General features: G+C 40.9%; 1 pseudogene; it reads right to left on the reverse strand.

Moving 5' to 3' along the window:
- LOC103250923 overlaps nucleotides 1–22,821 on the reverse strand; it is a 41,392-nt pseudogene extending 18,571 nt beyond the window's left edge.
- Between the last annotated feature and the right edge of the window lie 3,759 nt (nucleotides 22,822–26,580).

Consider the following 26,580-nt stretch of genomic DNA (forward strand, 5'->3'; position numbering starts at 1 on the left):
TATGTCCCTAGAAATGGATGAGGATGCAGAAAATATAATCCCTGACATCAAGGATCTTACAGTCTGGTCAGAATGGCAAGACCTACACAGAATAAAACCATTGTATTTTGAGATTGAAGGGGTGCAGTTAGAGAAAATAAAACAACTACCACCAAACAAGTGCTCATTGTTGCAGATGCTGCTCCAGTGCTGTTCCACACAAATCCCTCTCACAGGAAGCTGCCCTGCCCAGCAAGGCTGCTGTAGGCCCCGGAGAAGCCCCCCACTGGGAACACCTGGAAACCCGGGGTATCTAAGCTGGGTTTAGTGTCACAGGTGGACAGAATGCCCCCTTTGGGTTACACTCTGGTGGAGGGGTACCCCCTAATGTGTCACAACAATTATTAATTTACTTTTTAGAGACAGGCTGGAGTGCACTGGCTCAGTCGTAGCTTACTGCAACCTCCAAACCCTGGGTTCAAGCAATCCTGCCACCTCAGCCTCTTGAATAACTGAGACTACAGGTGCACCACCACACCCAGCTAATTATTTTCTTTTTTTAGAGATGAGAATCTTGCTATGTTGCCCATGTTGACCTAAACTCCTGAACTCAAGTAATCCTCCTGTCTCAGTCCTTCAAAGTGCTGGGATTAAGGGCATGAGCCACCGTGACTGGTCATGTCACAAAGTTTGATGAAAGTTTTTGTCCTGTCTTCTGACTTCAGAAACCAAACAAGAGTCCAAGGAACTTGGCCAAGGATGGATTCAAACACAGGATGACATGCCACACTCAGAATCCCTGCTTCTCTCTAACATAGTTTTTTCCTGAGTCAAGATCCTCAGGCCATCTCTTATTTCCCTATACTGAGTTCTTTCCAGGGGATTTCTTCATTCTCCTCTGTCAGCTGATGGTCTCTGAGAGCAGATGTTAAGACCAGAGTGGATGTGCCAAAGACTTATTGGAAGAGACATTTGTGATAAAGAGGAGGGAACAGTGGAAGGCAGAAAGAGCCCGCAGACTGCTTGCAGGTCTATCCCTGTGAAGGGAGAGAGGAAAGGAGGACTGGCCAGGAGAAGCCTCAGCTCATAGCAGTCCTGGCAGTTTCAGCTGGGTCATTAGGAAAGAGCTGAACCCAAGTAGCCCAGAGAGGAATCCCCTAGTGAGAGGACTGGCTCCAGCTTCCTCTTGGATATCCTGGGAAGGTGTGACCTGGCAGGGCCATCATGGTGGGCCCAGGGCATAACAGCTAGAGACTATCAGTCAGCTGTGTTCCCCTCACGAAGTTCTCTTGGAGGGAGATTTGATGTGGAAGTCACATCCTTGTAGATAAAATCTTGTTTGATGGCTCACTAAGATGTGTTAGATTCTCATCAGCAAACACAGCTAGCCTTCTGTCACAGGAGGAAGCAGGGCCTCCGGCAAGCATACCTCTGCCATCCTCGTCCCAGCCCCCATCTTACTGAGCACGCCCTGGCACACCTGAGCCCAGGCAATGGAAATCAGGAAAAGATTGTTCAAACTGCAAACACCTTGGAGCAGTCATGAAGTTCAGAGTCACAGGCCTCAGGTGTGCAAAAAATAAATTTGATGATTTTTTTAGGCAATTAAGTAATTTCTCTGCCAGCTCAAGGTTTGTCTGCCAATTGGGAGTTAGCTTAGTGAATGCAGGTGTTCCTGCTTCTGGCTTTCTCTGAGTGACACACACATTTTGGGTCTCACCTGTCATCACAGCACTAGAGGAGGAGGGTGCCCAGCACATTCCCCCCATCACCACCATCCCCACCCTCCCAGCTTCATTGGAGGTGTTTGCAGGTCAGTGGGCCTGGGGCAGCAGCCTCTGTCTCAGCTGCCACTTCTGATGGCTCATGCCACCCATCACAGGCCATGAACCCAAGGCCGCCTCTGGTCTGTCTTCCCTCTCTCTCCACTTGCGAGTTACCTTTTGCATCATGTGGCATATGCAGCCTGCCTCAAAGGGGCCGGGCAGCTTGGGCAGAGCCAACTGTCTTCGGTTGAACTATTTCCAGAATAGAGCTGGCTACTGAAGCCTGTCTGTCAGTAACATTCACTATGGCTGTGGAATAAGCACTATATTCCTGAAGGGGAAGCTGGGTAGGAGATTCCTAGCTGGAGTGTGTTTGTGGGCAATTGTCAGGAGTGTTGGCATCATGATCCTCTGCGGAGGAATACGGAACTAATGGTAAGGTGAATTCTGGTCTTCAGCCTCATACCTCTTTCTCGAGGGAGTGTGCTCATGTTAGAGGGACTGTTTACACATCCAAGGACTATTTATTCCAGTAGGAAATTTTCTCAGCTTTTCCCATCTCCTTTGCTTTCTCTTCCGCCCCTACCTGTTGGCACTTCCACCATGAGCTGTCAGGGGAAATCAAGAGCAGGGAAATGCAAACCAGTCCACAGCAGCCTCTGGCTGAAGACTCAGCCAGAGGCGGAGTGGCAGCTGCAGTCTTGGCTAAGTGAGCTGGGAAAGGTTTCCAGTAGACTTTACTCCTGTGGTTGCTACATGGACAGACACAGGATCTTCTTGGGGAGTCTTCCCAGCATGATGGCTACAGCATCATAAAGAGAGTCTGGTGGCCTGTGACAGCACCTCTGCCACATTCCTCCCATCCTGCCCATTGGCAGCCCCAAGGAGAACCCATACATTCAGACAACGTGAAATCCACTTGAGTGGACACTGTGAGTTTTCACTAATTCTCCACTGGTAAAACACTGTCTTGTGCCAGACCTACCCGGGGCTGTGCTTCTATGACTTTTCAGCCCTCAAAATGATTCCCCCCCCCCACACACCCTCATTTCCAGCCTTCCCTGCACACCCACACGCCTGAAATTCCCATCTCTAGTGACTCACTCCTCCTGGCTTGGGAACAAGAGTGCTTTTCTCACTTCATCTTTGTTTTTTAAAATGAAGATTCCCCTGAGAGAACATTGCTTAAAATCAGAGTGTCAAAGATTGATGGGATCTTCAGTACAGCCTCATCCAGTGTGCTTGTCAAGCTGGGTGCAGCTGAGCCCAGGGGAGACACAGGATAAATGGGGACTTTCCTGAACTCTGCCAAGTAAAATTTTCCTTAAATTAGAATGTAGCTTAAAATGTCATTTTTTTTTTTTGAGTTGGAGTCTCACTCTGTTGCCCGAGCTGGAGTGCAGTGGCATGCTCACAGCCACAGCAGCCTTGACCTGCTTGGCTTAGGCGATCCTTCCACCTCAGTCTTCCAAGTGGCTGGAACTACAGGCACACGCCAACATGCCTGGTCAAATCTTTGATTTATTGTAGAGATGAGGTCTCACCAAGTTGCCTGGGCTGGTCTTGAACCTGTGGGCTCAGGAAATCCTCTCACCTCGACCTCCCAAAGTGCTGGGATTATAGGCATGAACCACTGCGCCCGGCCCCTAAACTTTATTTTTATATTAAAACAAACAAGGATGTAATACGGTGCAGAATGCTGAATTTGGGTGGATTTTTAAAACAGATTGTGATATGTTGGCCAATTTGGGACGGACATTGGGGTCTGGATTCACTCAGTGGCTGCGTGCGTGCTGGGTTGGGAAGTTTGAGAAGGCATGGCTTATAAAAGAACAAGCTTTAAAAAAATAATAATCAATAAGTAAAAGAACAAGCTACCGTGTGGCCCAGCAGTCCCACCTCTGGGACTGAAAGTAGGTGTCTGAAGAGATACTTGTCCATCCATGTTCATTGCAGCATTATTCATAATAGCCAAAATGTGGAAGTAGTCCAAGTGTCCATCAGTGCTGAATGGATCAGCAAAATGTGTCTGTCCATACCATGGAAATAATTCAGATTTAAAAAGGAAGGAAATGCTAACACAGGCTACAACATCGTTGAACCTGGAGGACAATATGCTCAGCAAAACAAGCCAGACACAAAAGGTCAAACACTATAATTCTACTTACATGAAATACTAGAGTAGCTAAAGTCTTAAAAACAGAAAGTAGTGTGGTGGTTGATAGGGGGTAGGAGAGAGAAATGGGGAGTTGGTGTCTAATGGGGACAGAGTTTTAGCTGGGGAAAATGAAAACATTCTGGAGATGGGTGGTGGTGATGGTTGCACAATAATGAGAATATACTTAATGTCATGGAAATGCACACTTTAAAAAAGTTAAGATCATCAGTTTTGTGTTATATGTATTATACTTCAAGTTAAAAGGGGGGCTGCATGCTAGGACAGGAGTGGATTTCAAGATCAGTTCGTCCCTCCCACCCTGTCCATTTCCGGGTGGTGGGGGCTGAGCTCAGAGAGCTGCCGTCATTTCCTGGGGTGCGCGGCTAGTTATTGCTGGAGCTGGGCCAGGTTTCCTGACTTCTATGCCAGTGCCCTTTCCTCAAAACCTCACTATTTGTAATTTTTCCATGCTGATAGTGAGACAGAAGTGTCAAGGACCGTCAGTTGAGGCAGATGGTGCTGTGTCACTTGTGGCCACTCCCTGTTTCCAGTCCCACTACCACTGCCCTCGTCCAAAACTTCACCGCCTGGATTGGTCTCCTGGACCCTGACTGAATGGATTCTGTACATGCTGCTGCTGGATAGCATGCCACTCTCTTGCCTCCAAATTGTCCATAGTTTCCCATTTTCAGGAATATAGTTTCCCATTTTCAAGAAATGGCAAAAAGTTTTTGACTTAAATACAATGCAATCAATTAATGGGTGTGTGTGTTGCAAGATGGAGACAGCAAGATGGAACTCAAGGTACAAGAGGTTTTTAGGAAGAGACACCTGTGAAGGGGAAGGGAGTGGGAGCAGAAGTAGACAGGGCGGGAGGGAGGATTGAGTAAGAAGACCTCAGATCTCACAGCAGTACTGAGCAATTCCCACACAGACTGACTACAAGTTCTTGAGTCACAGCTGCCCATAAGAGGAATCGACAAGAGGGCAAGAGTGACCCAGTTCTAGTACCTCTGGCAGGCTCAGTCACTGGCTGTGGGCAGCAGGCTGAAGTGTGGTCAAATGTGAACACCATGATGGACCCAGAAGCGCAGCTGCCTGTGGGGTCAGCAAGTTGTGTTCCCCACAGAAGATTCTCTTGCAGGGAGATCTGAGTAGGCACCTCCATGGCTTCCACACAACACTTGGTCTCTTTGCCTTTATATAGCAAGAAGCCCCTGGAGTCTGGAGCCACGTTTAGGCCAAGAAAGAGTGCCACAATCAATCACCACCGGTATTTCCTTATCTTGTGTAGGAAATGGGTGGGTTTAGGGGTGGATAACTGTGCCACATGAACAGTGCATTTGGCATCCCTTCTCTTACGCTATTTGAGAGAGCCAAACTCTAAAGTCTGCTGTTCAAGGTCATCCATAATATGTCACTCTGCCTGTTGAATGCTATGCAGTTCTCAAGGCAAAAGCCTCCTCCTTCTTAAAGCTTTCCCTTGTCTTTTCTCTAAGTCCCATTGCTTTTGAGCCTTTCTATGGCACCTACTATTTTATGCCTGTGTCTCCCACATGCACAAGCTTTATCCCCTTCTTTGGACAACTCCTGAGGGTTGGCACAAAACCGCGTTCATCCTTTCAGTGCAGTTTTCCTAATGGTACATTGTGTCACCACATCAATGACATTGACACATAGTCTAGTAGAGTTAAATTAACTTTCTCTATCAATAAGGGAGCATTGAGTGCAATGCCAATGCCAGGTTGATGCATGGCCCCCTCCACCAGCAAACACAGAGGACTTCATCATGTGCTCCTACTACCACACAGTGAAGAAGTGAGACTGGTCTTCCCCTCTGTGGGTGGCCTGCCATTCTACTCACACAGGAGAGCTACAACAAATAGCCCTGTGTATTGTAAGAACAGACCTTAGCAGAGGCATTTTCCAACTTATCACAATATGAAGGTTCATACTTTGTTTTCAAAATAATCTTTAAGAAGCCTCAGTAATATTTAAACAGTAGGTAGTCAATATCTCCTCAGGAATAAAGCAAGCAAGAGATGCCAAAATCAGGGGCTGGGGAGAGGAGGGGCTTGGCAAGACTCACAGCAAAACATGCTGCTCCATGGTTGTGTCCTGGGCAAGCTTTGGGCCCATGATGGGGCCCAGGTCACTGAGTTTGAAAGTGATGTTCTGCCAATTCCATCTCATCTTCTACAGACCACTTCCTCTTCTGCTGAGATTTCTCACAGCCCTCCCACTCTCTCTGCTCTCTGGTCAACCCTAGTTTTGGTCATCACTGCAAAATACATCTCTTTAAAATGAAAGGGCAGTACTCTTCCTAATTTTGCAGAAATAGAGATAATGAGGTGGTTACTTGTTCTCCTTCAAAAAAATAAATAAATAAAACAAAGAGGGAATTGAAAGAGAGCCAGAGTCACCTCAGGAAGGAATGAGCTCTCTTCATGAAAGAACAGATTCTAGAAATAACCTTCAGAGTGGAAGTTTGATGATTGCCTTATTCAAAATAGCTATTGTGACTTAAAATGCACTGTCAGGGTATTATAGAGAAGATAGTTGTACTTTGAGGGAAAAATAAAGCTAATGCATTGGAAAATAAAAGGAACACAGAATGAGTGTCCCATGGCTACAGAGCCCTGTACAGTGGTCCTGGTTCATGAGACAGGCCCCCAGGACATCTGGGGCCCATGTTCCTATGCACTACACACAGAGCAGCCACAGGAGTAACATTAGTGAAACCCTAGAACAACCAAGCCTGTTGGAAAACCAAAGCCAGTACTATGGTTTTCTGAAAGAAAGTAAGCCTACAGATGGATTCCTTCAGTCTTTCGTCATGCTCACAATTCCTTCTCTCTGCTCCAGATGACCCTAAGGATCAGCACAGCAGTGGCACACAAATTCAAGATGTCACCCTATTCTGTTGGTGGGTGAAGTGGGTCTGCACCCTAAAACCACTAGGGGCAGTTTTCTGTCACTCCTATGATTACTCCTTCCCTCAGCTACCACCTGCTGGTGGTCCTGATGCCAGACAATACCTCAGAGACCCAAAGGAAGAATCATACTAGTCCCTGACCTCAAAGAGAAACCTAGGCAAGAGGACAGAGACACAAGAGAAACAGAGAAAGAGACAGAGCCACACAGATGAGAAACAGCAAGATAGCAAAATGGAGAGTCAGGAGAGAAAGATATAAAGAGGAAGCAGAAAAGAGAAAGAGGTAAAATAAAGAGGAGGGAAAGAGAGCAGTTCAAAAAGGATTTTTTTCTTTCTCTCTCTGGAAGCTTGAAGTCCTTTGAAATGATTCCTTCTCTTTCCTCTCCAGAGAGCAGCTGACATGATGAAGTGATGAATCAATTCACCTATGTGCATTTGCAGCATCAGAAGAGAAAACCTCTCAGGGGAACCCTGGACTCTGTCTCAGGGAGTGGAAAAGCCTCTGGGCAGGTGGAAAGACGGTGCTGTTTGGGGTTCCCTGGGCCAGTGTGTGACCCTGAGGGCTCCCTGGGCACAGCTGATAAATGCTTCAGGGTAGGCCTGGGACTTGCAGGCTAAGCACACACAGTGAGGAAGGGATGAAGAGGTGTCCTCTCCAAGGCAGGCCTACCACTTCCAGCCTGATCGGAAGCCCCCACAGGGAGTCACACGACTCCTCTCAGGGAATAGTGTCCAGAATTCCATGGCTGAAATGCAGCAGGTGATTGAAGGCGTTAAGGAGGAAGCAACTCTCCCACTCATAGTCAGAAGTGGAAGGGATGTTCAGATGGCCAGATTCAGTCTGGAATCAGATAGAGCAAGATTTGAATTCTTCCTCAGTCCCTTCTTGTGTGGCCTGTATGACAAGTCCCCCTGCCTCTCCTGACCTCTGTGAGAAGAAAGGTAATGCCAATGTAATAGGATTGCTGAGGCAAGTGAAAGCTGCTTTGATATTATCAGTGGGACCCATGGGTGCAGGTTGCTTTATCTTGGGGCTGGAAACTAGTCAGGAAAGTGAACAGCTTAGTCTGAGGGAACCAGTGGCAGCATATTTGAGGGCTGGGAGGTCAGAAACTGAAGCCTGGCTGGAGAGCTGGTGTGTTTCAGGTGCCCCCATTTCCCCTGTTAGAAGCCTAAGAAAGGCACCTGGCAGTTGACACAGATTTCACAGCCAAGAGGGAAGGACTTTCTGCAGCAGGCCAATTCTCTGAAGCCAACTTGCAAAAGGATAAATTCTTGGAATGACCATTGCCCAATGTACCTGTTTATAAAAAGCCTGTTTAAAGGGAGAATCTTCTTGGACACACTCAGTGAATTTGAATACATTCCTCTTATGTGTATTATCAACATTTCAATGCTTTGCATGGGAATTTTTAAATTTTTTTTACCAATTTCTTTCTAGTCTTTGGTAAAGCCATATTCTGTCTTGCCAACATTTTAGGTTTTTAAAAACCCTTTCCCCAGTTTTACTGAATTGGCTGATTTACCAAAAAAAAAAAGTTTGTTTTAGCTTTTTATAAAATTTCTAGCATATAAAATTTTGAATGGCTTCAAGAGATTGGGCAATTTCTTATAGGCTTTAAGTAACTAGTTTTTTTTTTGTGAGGGTTGTCAGTTTGCTGCCTCAGTTCCCTGCTACTGTAGTTGGAAGTAAGAGGGACAAGGAAGAAGCCCTGAGCTTAGGGTGGAGGGGGCAAAGGTGAGGAGATGGAGAATGAGCACAAGGTTCTGCCAGGTTGCTGATCTCAGAGAAGGGAGAGCTGAAAGGCAGAAAAAGGGAGGGCCTGAGAAACAGGAGAGCAAGGCTGTGGCTGAGGATGGAGAGACTAAGAGATGGAGAGAAGAGGAGTCTGAGGGTCAAAGAGGGGCAGATTGGGAGCCAGCCTTCAATGAGCCCCACCTTTTGGTCCTCTCTCCCTTGTGTGATCCTGTCATATGTTAGATAGGATGACCTGCGTAACCAAGAGGATGGTGCAGAAATGACATTGCCATTTCCCCCTTGCTCTCTCTTGAATCACTAGCTCTAGGGGACTAGCCAGATGCCATGTTGTGAGTATGCAACCAGTCCTAGGGAGAGGTGCACATGGCAAGGAACTGAAGCCTCATGCCCATAGCCATATGAGTGAGCCATATGGGGATTAGATGTCCAGTTCCAATGTCAAATCACAAATTATCTTAACTTGTCTTAACCTGACAAGAGACCCCAAGCCAGAACCACCTAGCTAATCTGCTCCTGAACTCTTGACTTGCAGAAGTCATATGCGATAACAAATGTTTGTTGTTATTTTTAAGCCATTAAGTCTGGGGATAATTGATTCTGTAGACAGAGGAGAAGTCTGAGAAGCAAAGGCAAATTTGAGAGCCCTAGATCCCTGAAGTCCTGAGTTCCCATAGCTCTCTTGGGTCCAGTCCATTCATCTGTAACAAATTACTGTAAGCTGCACAAGCAGTTCAAAGGAACACATATAAATTTTATAAGTTGGAAAATTTGATGAATTGGTCATTATGGAAATTGAACCTTAGATGAATTGACTTTCAGTGAATTGATTTTCTGTGAATAACAAACCTAGAGCTGGAATACCTAGAGTGCTTTTATATTTTAGAATCATAGGACCAGAATTTTAGAAAGCATTTATACTGAGATATGTTGAGATTGATGTGAGGAAGTATCAAGGTAGTAGGTGGCTGAGATAGAGGCTTGGGAGACAGGACATCATCTGTCCTTTCTCATTACATTTATCTGGGTCATTGTAAAACAAATGTAATCAATTCCCTATCCATAGGTGATGATACTTGTAGTTTTTTTATTTTAATTTTTGGCAATCTGTGATTATGTTTGGGAATAAATTTACCTCTACAGGATGATAAGAATGTAATTTGCAGATAGAATAAAAAGAGAAATTGGATCCATAAATAATGTCTTCACAGATGCCTAAGAGACAAAAATACTACTTTCACAAAGGTGTGGGAGCCTAGTTCCCCTTGTAAATTTCTTGTGACTGCTAGCAAGCAAACCAACTGCTACTGTGGTTTCTGTGAAGCACAGTTTGAAAACTCCTACTGCCCTGCTGAGGAAGAAGATGAGAAGATATTTGTTACTACACACCACACCCCACTCCCAGGGCTATAAGCTGTAAAAACATTATCTCCTTAATCCTCATGACAGTTTTCTGAGGAGGGTGTCACTGACCTCATTTTAGAGATGGAGAAATTCATGATGATAGAGGTTGACTAACTTGCCAGAGTCACTCAGCTAGTAGGAAGAGGAGCTGGAACTTGAACTTGGGTCTTTTGATTCTGTGGCTCCCAGTAGCTCATGCTGGGCTTGATGTGAAGTCTGGAGTATTTGGGGAACAACACTCTACTCTGTCATGAAAGACTTTGTGATAACTGTGCAGGGGCTTTCATAAGCACGACTGACCCTACCAGGCTGTCCAGGAAGGAAGAGCAGCCAAGTTTAGAACTGCATGAGCTTGGATATCCAGCTCAGCTATCAGCTCTGGGAAGTCTTTCCTAGAACCACAACCTTGGCCCAGTGCCTAACTCCGGGACCCTATGACTCTCTTTGTGTTTGCTGCCTCATTTTGAAATTCTCTCTGTTCATTTGTGTCTTCCACTCCAGACCCAAGCTTCTTGAGGACAGTCATCTGGTACCCCCAGCATCTAGCTCAGGTGCAGCAGGAGGGAACTCGCTAAGTGACTACTGAGCTGAGTGAACTGCAGCAGGGGTGAGCAAAGGCAATTCCTGGTGCAGAACAGGAGCACAGAGCTGTCAGAGTCCAAGGACAACTGTGATTACCCAGTGCAGGAAGCCGGCAAGCCTGGTTGAGAGCTAGTGAGGGTGAGAGCCAGGTGGTGGCTCAGTGTGATGAATACTGCTGAAGAAATAGGCACACTGTGTGTTAAAACCAGCATCCCCTGCATCTATAGGGAGCCACACTGAGGCCTCCTAGAGGACCTTCTCCATAATTAAAGGGCCTCCAAGGCCTGTGGGAGCCCCAGTTGATGGAATCACAGAGGCCCCTTGCCTTTCAAGTATTTCCAATAAAATGCTACCATGGTATTTCTTCCCTGAATCTGGATGAAAGGGCTGTCTGTGCTACAAAATGCACACCTGGCATTTGATATGCAATCTCTTGCTGCCTGTTAACCAACCAGCCCGCAAACACATTCTGCCCACTGGCAGGTGCAAAGACATAAAAAACAGTCCCTCTCTCCCAAGAGCTTATGACCTGGTTAAGTGGGGAGGACAAATTGAATGAAAGAAAAGGCAATATGGTATTCCGTTAATTCTTCCTCCCTCCCATCTTCTCCTTCCTGCCCTCTCTGTGGCCCTCCTCTCTCCCTCTCCCCTCTTTTCCCTCCCTTCTTCCCATTACCTGTCGTCCCTACATACTTCCTTTTCCATTCTTCTCTCCTTGCCTCCCTGCCCTTCTTTCTTCCTTCCTGTCTTCCTCCTCTTCTTCCTATTTGTCTGCTTTTCTTTCTCATCTCGGGTGCAAATTTTGTATATAGTTACTTTCCTCATTTCATGAGAATTTTGTTGTTGTTGTTCATTTGTTCGCCTTCTGGTTAGTGCTTTTTTTGGTACTGGCTAAGATATCTTTGCCTACATTCTTCTAATTTCATGAAGATATTCTATATTTTCTTTCAGAAGATTTATAGTTTAAACTTTGTGTTTAAACCTATGACTCATGTAAAATTAATTTTTATGTATAGTAAAAATAAAGGCTGAGGTTCATTTTTCTTTCCATATATTTACCCAGTTGTTCCAGCACCATTTGTTGAAAAGACTTTCCTTTCCCCATTGAATTTCCTTGATGCGTGTGCTTTCAATTTACATAAAGAGTATTGTGCTACAATTTCCATTACGTTTCTTAGTTCTTCCACTTAACACAATGTTTATATGATCTATCCATATTGTTATAGTCAGTCATTTGTTGATTCATCACTCATTCATTTAGTCATTCAATAAATAGAGGTACAGAAATGAAGAAAACAGTTTTAGTCTTATGAAATTTATGATCTAGTGAGAGATGTTGGCCAAAACAATTACGGAATGAGAGTGAGAGAGAGAGAGACAGAGAGAGAGAGAATATGCTAAGAGCTGTAAGGAAGAATAAAGCAAGATAAACAGAAAGAGATTTAAATAGGTGATGGGTCAGGAAATCTCTCTTCCGAAGGTGACATTTGAGCAGAGAGCTGAATGAAGTAAGGGCATGAGCCATGGGTTTACCCTGAGGTGAGTAAATGCTTCTGGAAGAGCTAAAAGACCAGAGGGTCCAGAAGACAGGGGATGAAGGGATGAGCGTACATGAGGTCAAGGACCAAATCATGTAGGACCCTAACATGTCAAGGTAAGACAGTGGATTTTATCATAAGAAGGCTAAAATTCCACTGGAGAGTTTTGAGCAGGAGAATTACATGATCTTATGTGTATGTTTAAACTACACTGATAATGTAAGAAGAATGGGTTAGGGGCAAGAATGAAAGCTGAGAGAGCAAGTAAGGAGACAATCTCCATAAGCACATGAGAGAGAGTGTGGGCTAGGGTGGGAGTCATGGATTTACTAAGAAGTAGTCAAATCCTGATAGACTTTGAAAATAGAGTTGATGAAGTTTGCTGATGGATTAAGTAATGTGAGGTGAAGGAGATGAGGAGTCAAGGATAATACTGAAACTTCTTTTAAAATGGTGGCATTTAATGAAATGTGGCATATTCAAGAAGGGGTAGCTTTGAGAGAAGAATGCAAGGGTTAGTTTTGGACAGTTTCAGTTTGAGATGCCTATTATTGATAGAAGTAGAGATTTCAAAGAGACAATTGTATGTATAAATCTGGAATTCAGAGGGAGGGACTGTGACTAGTCATAAATTTGGGACTCATTAGAGTACAGATAATATTTTTAAAATTGTGGAACTAGATGAGATCAGTTAAGAAGTAAACGTTCCTGGAGAAAGAGTCTGAGGACTTATCACTGGGAAACTTTCTATATTTTAAGGTCTGAAAATGGAGGAGGATCCTGTAAAGGAAGCTGAGAATATAAAAGAAAAACCAAGAGGCAATGGGATTCCACAAGCCAGGTGAAAGAAATATTTCAACAGAAGGGCATGGTCCATTGCATATGAAGCTTTTGCCAGGTGGAGATAAATTAGAACTGAGAATTACCCATTAGATTTCCCCTGTGGAGGGCATTGTTGACCTTAAAGATGTCATCTTAATGGAGTGATGGGGTCAGAAGACTATTTAGAGTGGGTACTGGAAAGAAAATGAGTGTTGAGGGAAGAGAAACAGTAAGTACAGGTTGAACACTTCTTTTTCTTTTTTTTTTTTTTTTTTGAGTTGGAGTCTCATTTTGTCGCCCAGACTGGAGTGCAGTGGCCACTCCCGGCCACTGCAGCCTGGACCTGCTGGGCTCTGGTGATCCTTCCGCCTCAATCTTCCAAGTAGCTGGGACTACAGGCACACGCTACCACGTCCAGCTATTTTTTGATTTATCGTAGAGATGAAATCTCGCCAAGTTGCCCAGGTGGGTCTCAGACCCGCGGGCTCAGGCAATCCACTCACCTCAGCCTCCCAAAGTGCAGGATTACAGACTGAGCCACCGAGATCGGCTGGAACATTTCTTTTTTTAATTTTAAAGATGTGGGGTACAATTCAGAGTTAAGTACACAAATACTCACTATGCAGATGCCCTTATTGATGAGGTGTGCTCCACCCTGAGGCTGAATATTTTTAATTCTAAAATCCAAAATACAAAATGCTCCAAAATCTGAAAATTTTGAGCACTGACATGATACAAATAGAAAATTCCACATGTAACCTCATGTGATGGGTTGTTGTTGAAATGCAGGTGAACAACACAGTTTATGCAGTGTCCCCAAGGAAAAAATCCTTCTAACCTCTTTCAGCTACAATATATGCCCATACATGCCCAGATTCTCTCACACAAGCATGCCCACAAAGGGTAATGCAATGGCATGTGTGCAGGCTGGATGTACCAGCGGTAATTTCCCCATGCCAAACATGGAACCAAGACCTATGTGCATTACTCACTATGTTTTTGTTTGTTTGTGTTTGTGATTTTTTTGTTTTGCTTTGTTTTTTTGGTTTATTTTCTCGTCTGCAGTGTAAAGATATTGCTGCAAATGTCAAAAAGGCCTGCAGATGATTCTATGGGTATCAGTGACAAGAAAAACAGGAAGTGTTCTGTGGTATTTGTTTATACCACAGAAAGTCAAGCTTTTGGAGAAAATGGACAGAGGTATAGGTGTGAAACGTATTACAGAATAGTGTAGGGTTGGGAAGACAACTACATTTGTACTGAAGAAACAGGATGAACTATTGAAGTTCTTTGCTGAAAATAATGAACAGAAGTTAATGAAAAAGTAGAAGAACACTGTATAAAACTAAAAATGGAGATCTCGATCATGTATGAAAAGAGTGGATCCATCAGCATCGCAATGAGCATGTGCCACTGAATCAGCATGTGCTGATTATGAAACGAGCAAAGATCTTTCACGACAAACTGATAAATGAAGGAAACTATGACTATTCAACAAGCTGGTTGCAGAAATTTAAGAAAAAACACATCCAATTTTTATAGATTTGTGGTGATAAAGCATTAGCTGATCATGAAGTAGCAGAGAAATTCATTGACAAATTTGCCAATGAATCATTGCTGATGAAAATCTGACTGCAGAACAAGTCTATAATGCTGATGAGACATCACTGTTTTGGTGTTATTACCCCAGAAAGACACTGATGGCTGATGAGACAACCCTTTCAGGAACTAAGGATGCCAAGGACAGAATAACTGTGCTGGGATGTGCTAATGCAGCAGGCATGCATAAGTGTAAACTTGCTGTGATAGCTTGCATCTTCCCTGTTTCCAAGAAGTGAATTTTTACCAGTTCATTTTTATGCTAACAAAGAGGCATGGATCACCAGGAATATCTTTTCTGATTGTTTTTGCTTACATTGTGTACCAGTGGCCTGTGTTCATTGCAGAGAAGCTGGACTGGGAGACACCTACAAGGTTTTGTTATTCCTTGACAACTGTTCTACTCATCCCCCAGCGGAAATTCTCATAAAAATAATGTTTATACCATATATTTTCCCCCAAATTGTGACTTTATTAATTCAGTCATGTGACCAGGATATCGTTAGATCAATAAGGAGCAAATATAAAAACACTTCTTGAACAGCATGCTAGCAGTAGTGAATGGAGGCATGGGTGTGGAAAGTCTTCAAAAGGAATTTAGCATGAAGGATGTACAGGCTGTTGCCAGTGACTACAGACAGTTTTGGATGCTGGGTCAACCTCTGACTTGTGACTGTGTTCAATGTTGATGATGAACAAGGTGATGACTTGGGAGGATTCTGTATGTCCAGTAAGACAAAAATGTGTCTGACCGCTTTCCAAATGCAAAAAATATACCTTCATGTCTGTCAGTAAGCTGGAATAAATGAATATCAAAGAATTTTAAACACAGATAATGAGGTTCCAGTTGTTCATTCATTGACCAGATGATGAAATAGCCAAAATGGTTCTGAATCAAAGTGATTGTGATAATAATGATGATAAAGATGCTGTTGTTAACACTGCAGAACGCATGCCTATAGATGACTTGGTGAAAATGTGTGAATTATTGAAGGACAATAGCAGTGTGTATTCATAACAGAACAAGAAATCATGTCAGTTTATAAAATCAAAGAGAGACTTCTAAGATAAAAACCTTTCATTATTTATGAGGCAGATAAATCTGGAGGATACATTTTTTAAAAAGTCATCCAGCAGAATACCTCTTTATCCCTGGAGGACCACTTTCTGATCTCTCAACTGTTTCTGATGTTTCTTTTCACCTAAAAAACTAAAATCGTGTCCAGTAACCTTTTAATCAAAACGCAGTATGATAGGTGGAAATAGAAAGCCTGCATTGTTGGTTACTGCTGTTGTTTAACATCTTACCCAGGTGTTCTGGTGATACTACTATGCTCCTTAGTTACTCTGCAGACATTGTTTTTTTCACTATATTAACAGTATGTCATTTTTTTTACTGTTAAGTACTTATATGCAAATAAGTGTAAGCAAATAATTATTTATCACTAGCATATAAATTCAGAGTCAGGAAGAATTGTGATGCCAAACAACCACAGACTGGTCACATACAACATAGGTGGGTGAGGCAGTGACACCTTTGCTTTCTGATGGTTCAATGTATACAAACTTTGTTTCATGCACAAAAATATATTAAATATATTATATCAAATTACCTTCAGGCTACATGTATAAGGTGCATATGAAACATAAATACACCTTATGCTTAGACTCTTCCCCCAAATCTCATGCATATACAAGTATTCCAAAATTCAGAAAAATTTAAAAGCTGAAAATCTTTTGGTCCCATGTGTTTTGGATAAGGAATACTCAATATAGATATGTCTTTGAAGGAGTTTTGTAGTCAAATTTATCAATTTTTCCCCTTAAACCTGATACTTTTCAGTTCTTATTTAAGAAATGTATACTTGCCTTAAAGTGACAAAAGTTTTCTCTTATATTTTCTTTTACTGGCTATGAGATTGGTCTTCACATGAAGTAACAGAGAAATTCATAGACAAATTTGCCAGAATCATTTCTGATGAAATTCTGACAGCAGAACAAGTCTCTAATGCTGACGAAACATCGCTATTTTATGTTATTACCCCAGAAAGACACTGACAGCTGTCTTACAGGAACTAAGGACAGAATAACTGCTGGGATATGCAGCAGGCACACATAAGTGTAAACTTGCTATGATAGACAAAAGCTTGCATCCTCCCTGTTTCCAAGAAGTGAATGAGTCCCTTAATCCAGTTAATGTGTATATTAGGTAAGATACGTTTCCACTCACCTAGCAGACTTTCATATTTTCTGCTCTGTCCTCAAAACTTCCTCCTCCATTTCTTTCCCATACTGTTTCCTACTTCAAAGAGAAAAGACATGCAATAAAATGAAAATGTCCACAAACTGCCACCCTTATATCTACCCACTTACCTGCATCTGTGCCTGTGTATTCACTATCACCTAGGTTAAGAATCTGTTCATATAAATGAAGTATCTATGTTTCCATCAAGGGAAACTTCTCCATTTGAACCCTCAATGCCATCTTCCTTATCTACTTAATCTCCCCATTTTCATTATCAGCTTTTCCTTCTTTGCTGGATCTAACTCATTACTCTACAAGAACATTGTCAATTCTTCTTTAAAATCTACAACAACCCATTTGGACCCTCCTTTTTTTCTCTTGATACCTCACTTTTCTCCTTTTGCAGCAAAACTTCTCCAAACATTGTCTATAGTCACTGTCTCCCATTTACCTTTTTTATTGTCCCTTGAACCCGGTTCAAACATGGTTTTGCCCCAACCAAGTATGCCTTGAGTGTAGAGCTGACAGAATTTACTGATGTAAGTTGTTCCCCCTTTTTTTTTTTTTGAGTTGGAGCCTCACTCTGTCGCCCGGACTGGAGGTCAGTGGCGTGCTCCTGGCCACCGCAGCCTCAACCTGCTGGGCTCCGGTGATCCTTCCGCCTCAGCCTTCCAAGTAGCTGAACTACAGGCATGCACTACTACACCCAACTAACTTTTGATTTATTGTAGAGACGAAGTCTTACCAAGTTTCCAGGACTGGTCTTGAATCCGTGAGCTCAGATAATCCTCTTGCCTCAGTCTCCCAAAGTCTTGAGAGGCTGGGCCACTGAGCCCGGCCAGTTTTTCCTTTTTAAGTCACAAATGACCTTCACATTCCTATAGCCAATGGTCAAATTTTCGTTCTTATTTTACTTAACCTATCATTTAAAATGATTGCTCTCACTCTCCTCCATGGAACACTTTCACTTGATGTTTTACTCTCTTGTTTTCCTCTCTTCTTTCTGACCATGTTGGAGAAGTCAAGGCTCAATCCTTGGATGCTTTTTTTTCTATCTGCATTCATTCTCTTTGGGAGCTCAGCCAGCCTAATTTATTCATTTATTCATTGATGACTTCCTAATATGTATATTTAGCCTGTACCTCTTTCCTGAACTCCAGATTTATATATTCGACTACATTTCTCACATCTCCATTTTGATTTTCAATAGTCATCTCAAACTTAACATGTCCATGAACAAACTTCCAGTCTTTCCTTCTAACAGTCTCCACATTATCTTTCCTCTAAAGGACAATTACATTCTTTCCATTGTTCAGAACAAAAATCTTGGATCCTTTCTTAACTTTTAAAAAAATTCCTCTCAGACCTCACATCCAATCTAACAGGGAGTCCTGTAGGTTCACTGTCAAAATATGTCCAGGATCAAACTACTTCTCACCACCTAGGTTAAAGCCATTGTAATCTGTTGTCAGGTTTTGTTGAAACTTTTTATGTATTTAGGTCTTGAGTCATGTCCTTTAATAATGTTTAAAATATTTTTTCAAAAATGTTTTAACCTTCCTTAAGTAATTCCTAGATATTTTATTATCTTATTATTGTTGTAAATGTGTCTCATTTTCTAGTAAATTTTCTAGATGGTTCTGATATAGTGTATGTGACCTTGTATTCAACTACCTTGCTGCACTTTCTAAATATGCTTATAGTTTGTCTACTGAGTCTGGTAGATTTTCTATAAAGATCATCTGGAAATAGTGAGAGATTTTTTTCCTTCCACTATAATTCTTATATTTGTTTTCTGTTTTGCCCTATTGCATGTTCTAGTAAACAGAAAAACAAATTCAAAATCAAGGTGAAATTAATTTTAATAATACATTTTATTTAACTCAGTATATCCAAAACAATAAAATCTAAGTTATTTGCTCGCCCTTTCTTTCCATATCTCATTGCTTCCTTGTGGATTTATTTATTTTCTTTACAGGGTTCTTTACAGAATACTTTTATTGTACATTAAAATTATGAAGACTTGAATGAGAATATTTTTGTTCCAGCCTTATATTAAAATTGTTTAGCTCCATGTAAAATACTAAATTTGAAGATCTTTTTCCTTTGTGTTTAGAATCTCTATTTGCTTCTTTCTCAAATCTATCTGACTGTATTTAATAGTCTTTTTTTTTCTTGCTCATTTTTTTATCTGAACTTTTGTTTTTAAATAAATTATACAAAGCTATTTTATACTTTGTTTCAGATAATCCAAATATCTGAAGGCTTTGGAGTCTAAATCTATTTTGGGTTGTTTCCCCTAACTCATTCAGGAAAGCTTATTTCCTTATGATTTTGGTATATCTATATATTTGTTTAAATTGTGAACTAAATCTAATCTTCAAGAGACCTCAAGGACCTGAATCTAGGATGGTTGCCACCAAAGAGATTCTGTGTTTGATTCTACTACAGCCTAGCTAGTGGTTGCAAATACCTTTCCTAAAGGACTTTTTTGTCTCATGCAAGTGGATTTTTTTTTTTTTAGCCAATAATCCTCTAAGAACATGACCAGTTTGAGAGGTATCTTCATAGGAAGAGGTATGGTGGGCGGCTCCTATAACATTTCCAGTTTCCCAGGCCTAGTCTCCTACTACCTATTTGACAAGCTATTAATACTCAAAGTTCTAGGTACTTGGGTTCTTCATTTGGCCCAGGACATTTATTCATTCACTCATCCATTTGCTCAACGATACATACACTCAAGACTTATTCTGCTCCAGGTTTGGTTCTAGGGACTGTGCTTCATCAGGAAACAAAACAGTCACAAATTCCTGCCTCATAGAGATTACATCCTAGGGAGGACCACCTTCATTTCCAATATCATTGACAACATTTGTTTTAACTCTCTAATTGTTGAAAGAAGGAAGAGTACAGACTAGATTTACTTGCTTATGGATTCAGTATTGTATTTTTAAAATTTTAAAAATGTACCCAGCATCTAGATGTTTTCCACAAGGAGTTTTTCAAAATATCTGGCCTGTAATACTTCTAAAAGTAGTCAAACACTTTTTTTTTCTTCAAACCCAATGACCTCAGTTGGTTCTTTTCAAATTATTCTGCCTTCATGGTTTGAAAATCTTTTCTTAGCTTCTTGAAGATATGTGTAAGCTTATTTACATTTTCCCTCTCTTTTTGATCTAGTAATTCTTATTTGTCTGATGTACTTTATTTAGTTTGTTGTTTTACTTTATGATATTTGTACTCTTGAAATGTGTCATTGTTTTTTCCTCTGAGCTCATATTTCCTTGATTCTATTAATTCTAGTAATTGCCCTCCTACCATAAATAATCAGAAAACTGGAAAACAAAATCTGTGACACAACTGCTTTCAGGCATTGAACAATAGGCAGCACAAGACTGTGATTCCAGAGAAAATGAAAACAAATGAAGTGAGCCCTACAATTGTACCAGCTTACTGCCTGGTGGCAATTTTTAGGCTACAGGGCATGGAGGGAAATCCAACAGTCTCACTGAGGGAGGAGATAGAGATCAGATTTTGAGGAGACAAAAGCAGCTAGAATGAGCTTGGCAGATGACTGTAGAAGAGGTAGTTACATGGCGTAAGAGCTTGAGAGGACAAAGGAGTTCCCTGGCGTCTTTTGCCAAATAGTAAACTGAGCACGCATGCAAGAAAACGGTACAACACAAGGGAAAGAACAGCTGAAAAGCAGTAGATGTAACAATTTCTGTGGTTCTCAGGGGGCTGGGAGGAGTTTACGATCCCATCAATCATGGGAGACTTTATAATAGAGAAGGCTTTGGACAGAGAGAGTCATTAGAAGGGCCACACCTTAGTAGTGAGGCTATTAGCCCTAGAGTAAAGACAGCTCTAGATCTACCCTTATGAACCAGAAAAGCAAGCTTCAAAAGGACCATTCTGATCTGCAAGTAACTTAGCCACTTGAAGAATACAGTCCAGTACTCCTTGAAGGAATACAAGAAAATTTAGCATTCACCAACCTAAACTTCTTGCTGTTAAACATTAAAAATGTGTTTATAATTTGTATTAATTAACCTTTCCTGGAATCATGCAGTCTTGAGTGAGGTCTTATTTAAATCTTATTTACCACATCAGAATATAATCAATATATAATAATTTTAGAGAAACTAAGTACCCAGATAGTCATAAAACCTGTATATTTTAAGTATCATACATCCAGGAGCTATGAACAACACTCTAAACCAGTGTTTCTCAATCATTTAAAAAAATTATCACTCCCCTAAGGAAGCTTTTAAACAGTTTTTCATAATCACTCCATCACCAAGAAATTTTAATATGACAGATATAATGTCCAACTTTGTATGTATTGGCTTATGAAAATGTATATTTATGCTTGAGGCATTACAATAGTAGAACTTTTCCACCTTCTTGACAGCAATCATACCACCATGGAGAATGCATGCTTGAGACCTTATGTGGTCAGTCACTTTAAACACTGAAAGTAGGACCCTAATGGTTATTTGCCTGCATTTCTATCTTCTAGCAACAAAAAGTTAGAAATCAAAAATTTCAAAAGGCATTTTCAGTGGCATCCAAACATAAAATATTTGGGGATAAATTTGACAAAATATGTTAAAAATCTGAACAACAAAAACTATAAAACATTACTGAGAGAAATTAAGTAAGAGCTAATATAAATGGAGAAATATACCATGTACATGTATTGAAAGACTTCAATGTTGTTATGATATCAATCCTTTCCCAAATTGACCTATGTATTTAATATGATTCCAATAATAATTCCAGCAAGTTTTTTAGATATAAATTAACAAGATACTCTAAAATTTAGATGGAAAAGTTAAAATATTTAGCTAGAATAGATGAAACAAGATATCTGAACAGACATTTTACCAAATATACAATGGCAAAAAACACCCCCCCAAAAGATGTACAATATCATTAATTATTAGAGAAATGCAAATTAAAATTGCAGCAAGATACTAATACATGCTATTAGAATGCCTAAAGTTAAAAAAAAGTGACCATATCAAGTGTTTACTAGGATATGGAGCAACTGGAACTCTCAAATGTTGTTGAGACTACAAGATGGTACAGTAATTTTGGCAAACAATTTGACATTTTCAAATACAATTAAACCTATATTTTCCATGTGACCCAGCACTGCTCCTATGTGTTTACCCAAGAAAAAGAAGAACATTGTGCATGATTGCTTATAACAGCTTTATGTATAATAACCAAAAACTGTAAGCAACTCTGTTCCTATTAGCCAGTGGATAGCTAAGCAAATTTTGGCATATCCATGCAACATAACACTGCTCAGCAACATAAAGGAACAAACTACTAATACAATCAATGACATGGATGAATCTCAAAAGCATTATGCCCAATGAAAGAAGTCAGACCCAAAAGAACACATACCATGTGATCCTATTTTTATGAAATTGTAGAAAATGTAAAACAATAATAATAGAGAGCAAATCTATCTTTTTGGAGAGAGATGAGGTAGGGGAAGGAAATTCTGTAAAGAGTCACAAGTGAAATTTTGAAGTAAAAAAATTGTTCCATGTCTTGATTATGTTGGTAGTTTAACGAATATACCCACTTGTCAAAACTCACCTAACTGAACAACTAAGTACATTTTATTTTATGTAAAAAAGCTGATTAAAAAAAGCCATGGCCCTAGCTAAATATTTCTATACTAAATATACCCTAAATTTAAGAATGAGTAGAAAGGGTAGGAGCTTGGAAAGATCTTTTGGCTTTACATTCTGGGTTCAATAACTCCACTTATTTGCCACAGGTAAATGAGCCACTGGGTTAATTTATCTTTCAAGATTTGCTCCATGGAATGCAACTGCTAGCCCATGAGTGGCACACAGGAAGGAGGAAAAAAGGATACTCAGAATCCTCCTGGTCCTCCCCTCTGCAGTTATTCTTTCACCTCTTACCCAACCAGGCTCTGGGGCGTCCCTAATTTTCTCCTCTCACCTCTGACTGGCTCTAAGCTGGTGCTGCTGCTGTTTTCCTTACCAGTCATTTCTCCCATAAAAGTGTGAGAAATGGGGGAGGGGGAAAAAGGCAAGTTGGTGAGCTATAACTAGTAAGTTTTCTCAAAACCTGATCCCCCAATACCAGCCTCTCTCCTTCTCTCTGTTTCCCTCTGCACCTGGAACTACTCTACTTCCATCTTCCCAAAGGTTTCTCACAATTTTTGCACTTGATTCTGGGAATCATCAACTATCATCTGGCTTCTTGGGCAGACTTCCTGGGAAAGAGCCAGCATCCTGTGCTCATTGCCCATGATCATTGTATTAGTGAATTCTAAACTAATTTTGTCTTGAATCTTTTTGTTTGAATAAAAGCTGGATTTGGATTATGAATAAGCCCATCAACAGCAGCTCTGCTGGAGGCTAAGGTGGAGCTGGGTCCCATAATGCTGCCCCACTGTATTGAGCAAAGAGGAGGAAAAATCTAGGCTTGGAGAATAGTGAAATAAAAGGTACAGGAACAGCGATGGTATAATGTACTTGGGGAAACATGAGCAGGCCAGTCTGGTGGAACAAGGGATAAATGATAAAGTTGGAAAAATGGGTGAGGTCAGTTCTGGGACTTTAGATGACAATAGAGGAAGTTTGTTTCATGTAGTAGGAGCTGTGAAGAGTTCTGAGCATCAAGCAGCATTATGATCTGATATTTTGTTTCAGGTTTAGAAGCCAAGACTTCCCAATGAATAGGCAAAAAACGCTGCTAGAGACAGGGGAGCCAGAGAGCTTTTGTCGAGAATGCTTGACTGGTGTAACTAGAAGGTAGGAAATGCTGGAAGCACAGAGCAAGAGCAGAAATTACAGCTTTTCTAGTCCAGTCTTCTCATTTTACAGTTGAAGAAATGAGGCCAAGAACAGTCAGGGACTGGCCTGGTGTCAGGGTGAATGAATGGCAGATCTGGGACTAGAATTCTGTTCTCTCAACTCTCACACCTGTGCTCAGTGCTGGCAGCAAGGACTTCACACAATTGTGCCATGGAAGTAGCAAATGTTGTTTTAAAATGTCTATTCATGGAGGAAAGTGTGTAAAATGATCAGATTATAGGAGATGACATCCAGCTTGAATCTTTGCAACCCACTGTGAAGGAGATGCTTCTCAAATATTTGCCATGGTCTTTCCAACTAATTCTCAGTCCTCAAGATTGAGCAGTCAACTTGGTCACTTCCCTAAGCAGGGTGCTTTCAACCTCAAAAGAAAGTGAACATCCAGCCTGCTAAGCACTTGAGCCCTGAAATTTGCAAACCCTAGCCAAACCTCTGGTTCCTGTTTCTCAGTATAAGGTTGAGTTGATTGTGCAAAGCACATAGACCTCCCACCAACTTGGAATCAATAAATGGCTCTGGGGGAACACTCTCAAGAAGTTCTCTTGCTCTGTCTCTACTCTCTGACTGTTTGTTTATTTATTTATTTATTTAGCTCACAAAGAGGGAGCGAGACAAAGAGTTTAGTAAATTATTTCACAATCTCAATCTGGGAACCAAGTAACTTCTACTAATTGTTCTGAAATATTTCCTTTGACAGTTCTCCCTCAGCACAACAACCTCTTGTCACAAATTATTCATTGTGGCCTATAGAAATTACACATTATATTCCCAGCTTGACCATTAATGTTGAATAATAGATTGTTAATAGACATCTATTAATTGAGCATTTATAGAATAGTGCAAGAACATCGTATGGGTCTCTACAGGTCTGCTGGAGAAACAGGCATAGAGGTGGAATGTTCTGTGTCTCAATTTCAAATGTATCATGGTTCATGTTCATCTCATGGATGACTATAGCAGACAGTCAACTTCTCACCTTCATTAGCAAATGCATCTCTATTACTTACTCACTGATCTGATATCAATGTTTAAAAAAAACAAATAGCAATAACCTCTCCTGAACTCACTCTTTATGCTGATTTTTTTTTAGCATAAAGAAATCAAAATGAAATCAAAATGAAATCTACTTTGAAACCAGCAAGTTGAGTAGTGTGTGTGTACATACATTGGATTTGTTAGGTTAAAAGGGAAAAAAACCCAAACACACTATCTTATGATATAGTAATATGTGTCCCTGCCACCTACAACATACTCCCCCCCCCAATGTAAAGCATGAAAATATAGTGCAAATCATCCTGAAAATGTGTGGTGAAATGAAACTGTACACTCTGGTTGAGATAGTGAACATGTACTGATTACTGTTTTTCTAAATGTTTATGAATCTTTTGCATTTCTTCCATGTAATTCAGTATCAGAGTTAATGATATATCCTAGTTCTCTCTGGTTCAGAAACACCTCAATTCCTGAAAGTTTTTGCTCCCTTCAATACAGTTTATCTGCAGCAATAAATACCAATACATCTCTCAGCATGAGAAATAACAGGGTTGAACAACTTTGTGGTGAATAAAGAGAATAATTGGCTCCTCTCCATTCGTCTTGATAATCTTCATTGCTACGTAAACAGTAAGACACATTATCATGATTCATGTTCAAGTCAGTTCTCAGCTCAGCACTGATTCCAGAGAAATTCTACCTAATAAACTATTTTATTAGGGTTGCAAAGCAATAACATGAAAATGGCAAAAGGCCATGGTAGTCTAATTTGTAAGTAAATGTGTGTGTGAGTGAAAAGAAGAATATAGAGAAAGAGTAATGAATCTGTGTGAGATCAAACACATTTAGCAGCAGATCTGATAAACAAATACTCTTCTGAGGAAAAAAAACCTCACTTTTAATTATTCTTCTCAGAATCCATGTTAATTTGCAAGTCTAAGAATAGAGAGTAAATACCACATTACGTGTTTTAAGTCCTTCCTATTTTTGCCATCTTAAACTTACAAGTATAAAATCTACACGATCATTGTAGGGGTACTGATGAACTGGGGTTAAGTAGATACTCTGATAAGTGTAAGTGTATAATAAGTATAAGTGTCTGATAACTGATAGGATCATGTTTCCAAACAAGTCCAGACTTTTCCCATCTCTGCCTAGTTGGAAGAAGACTCTCAATATACAAAAATAATTCTTAGGCAGGCACCTGGAAAAATCTGTGCTTGCCCAAACATTTCCAGTGAACCACTTTCCCTCCCAAGATAGATGGCAGCAGTCCATTTGCATAATGTCCTAATGACAGAAAACCAACCAGAGTAGACAAGATCTGCCCGTCTGTTCCAAGCCCAGAGAAAGCCAGACACTCCTCCAAGCTTTCTTTCTCCTTAGGATTGCATCAGTTCCCACTGCATAGGGTTATTTTTAAACATTGGTTTAAAATATTCCATAGCCCAGCTGTTCAATATCACAACATAAGGTCAATTTTATAGAGTTGTGCTTCCTTGAAGAGCTAAAGTGAAGAGACCCAAAAGGCCCATTTTTCCCACTGATAAAGGTATTCATTCTTGGAAAACTGTTATTGTGCTGTGACACTTATATTTCCTTCTTTTACTAATGCAAAATTTGAACTTTGAAATACATTCATGGATTTAATGTCTGTAGTTTCAGGCTTAGATAAGAAGGTCTAAGTATGTCTCGATTATGTTTAACAGCAAACTCAGCCTGAATAAGTCAAATACACTGGTAATTCCCAAATTGTACAGAGCCTGATTTAGTCAACCAAACTTATTTCAAGTGTGATTTAAAACCTTTAAAACTTTCAATATTAGCATTTCATCTGAACATAGGCAAAAGAGGGGCCATTGCCAAATTGGCTGGTGAGGAATGGAGGCACCCAACATGGACCCAGGGACCAGACTACTAGGAGTTCAAATCCT

This window comes from Carlito syrichta, unplaced genomic scaffold (genome assembly GCF_000164805.1).
Source record: "Carlito syrichta isolate Samal-C Ts95f unplaced genomic scaffold, Tarsius_syrichta-2.0.1 Scaffold54480, whole genome shotgun sequence".
Taxonomy (NCBI): Eukaryota; Metazoa; Chordata; class Mammalia; order Primates; family Tarsiidae; genus Carlito; species Carlito syrichta.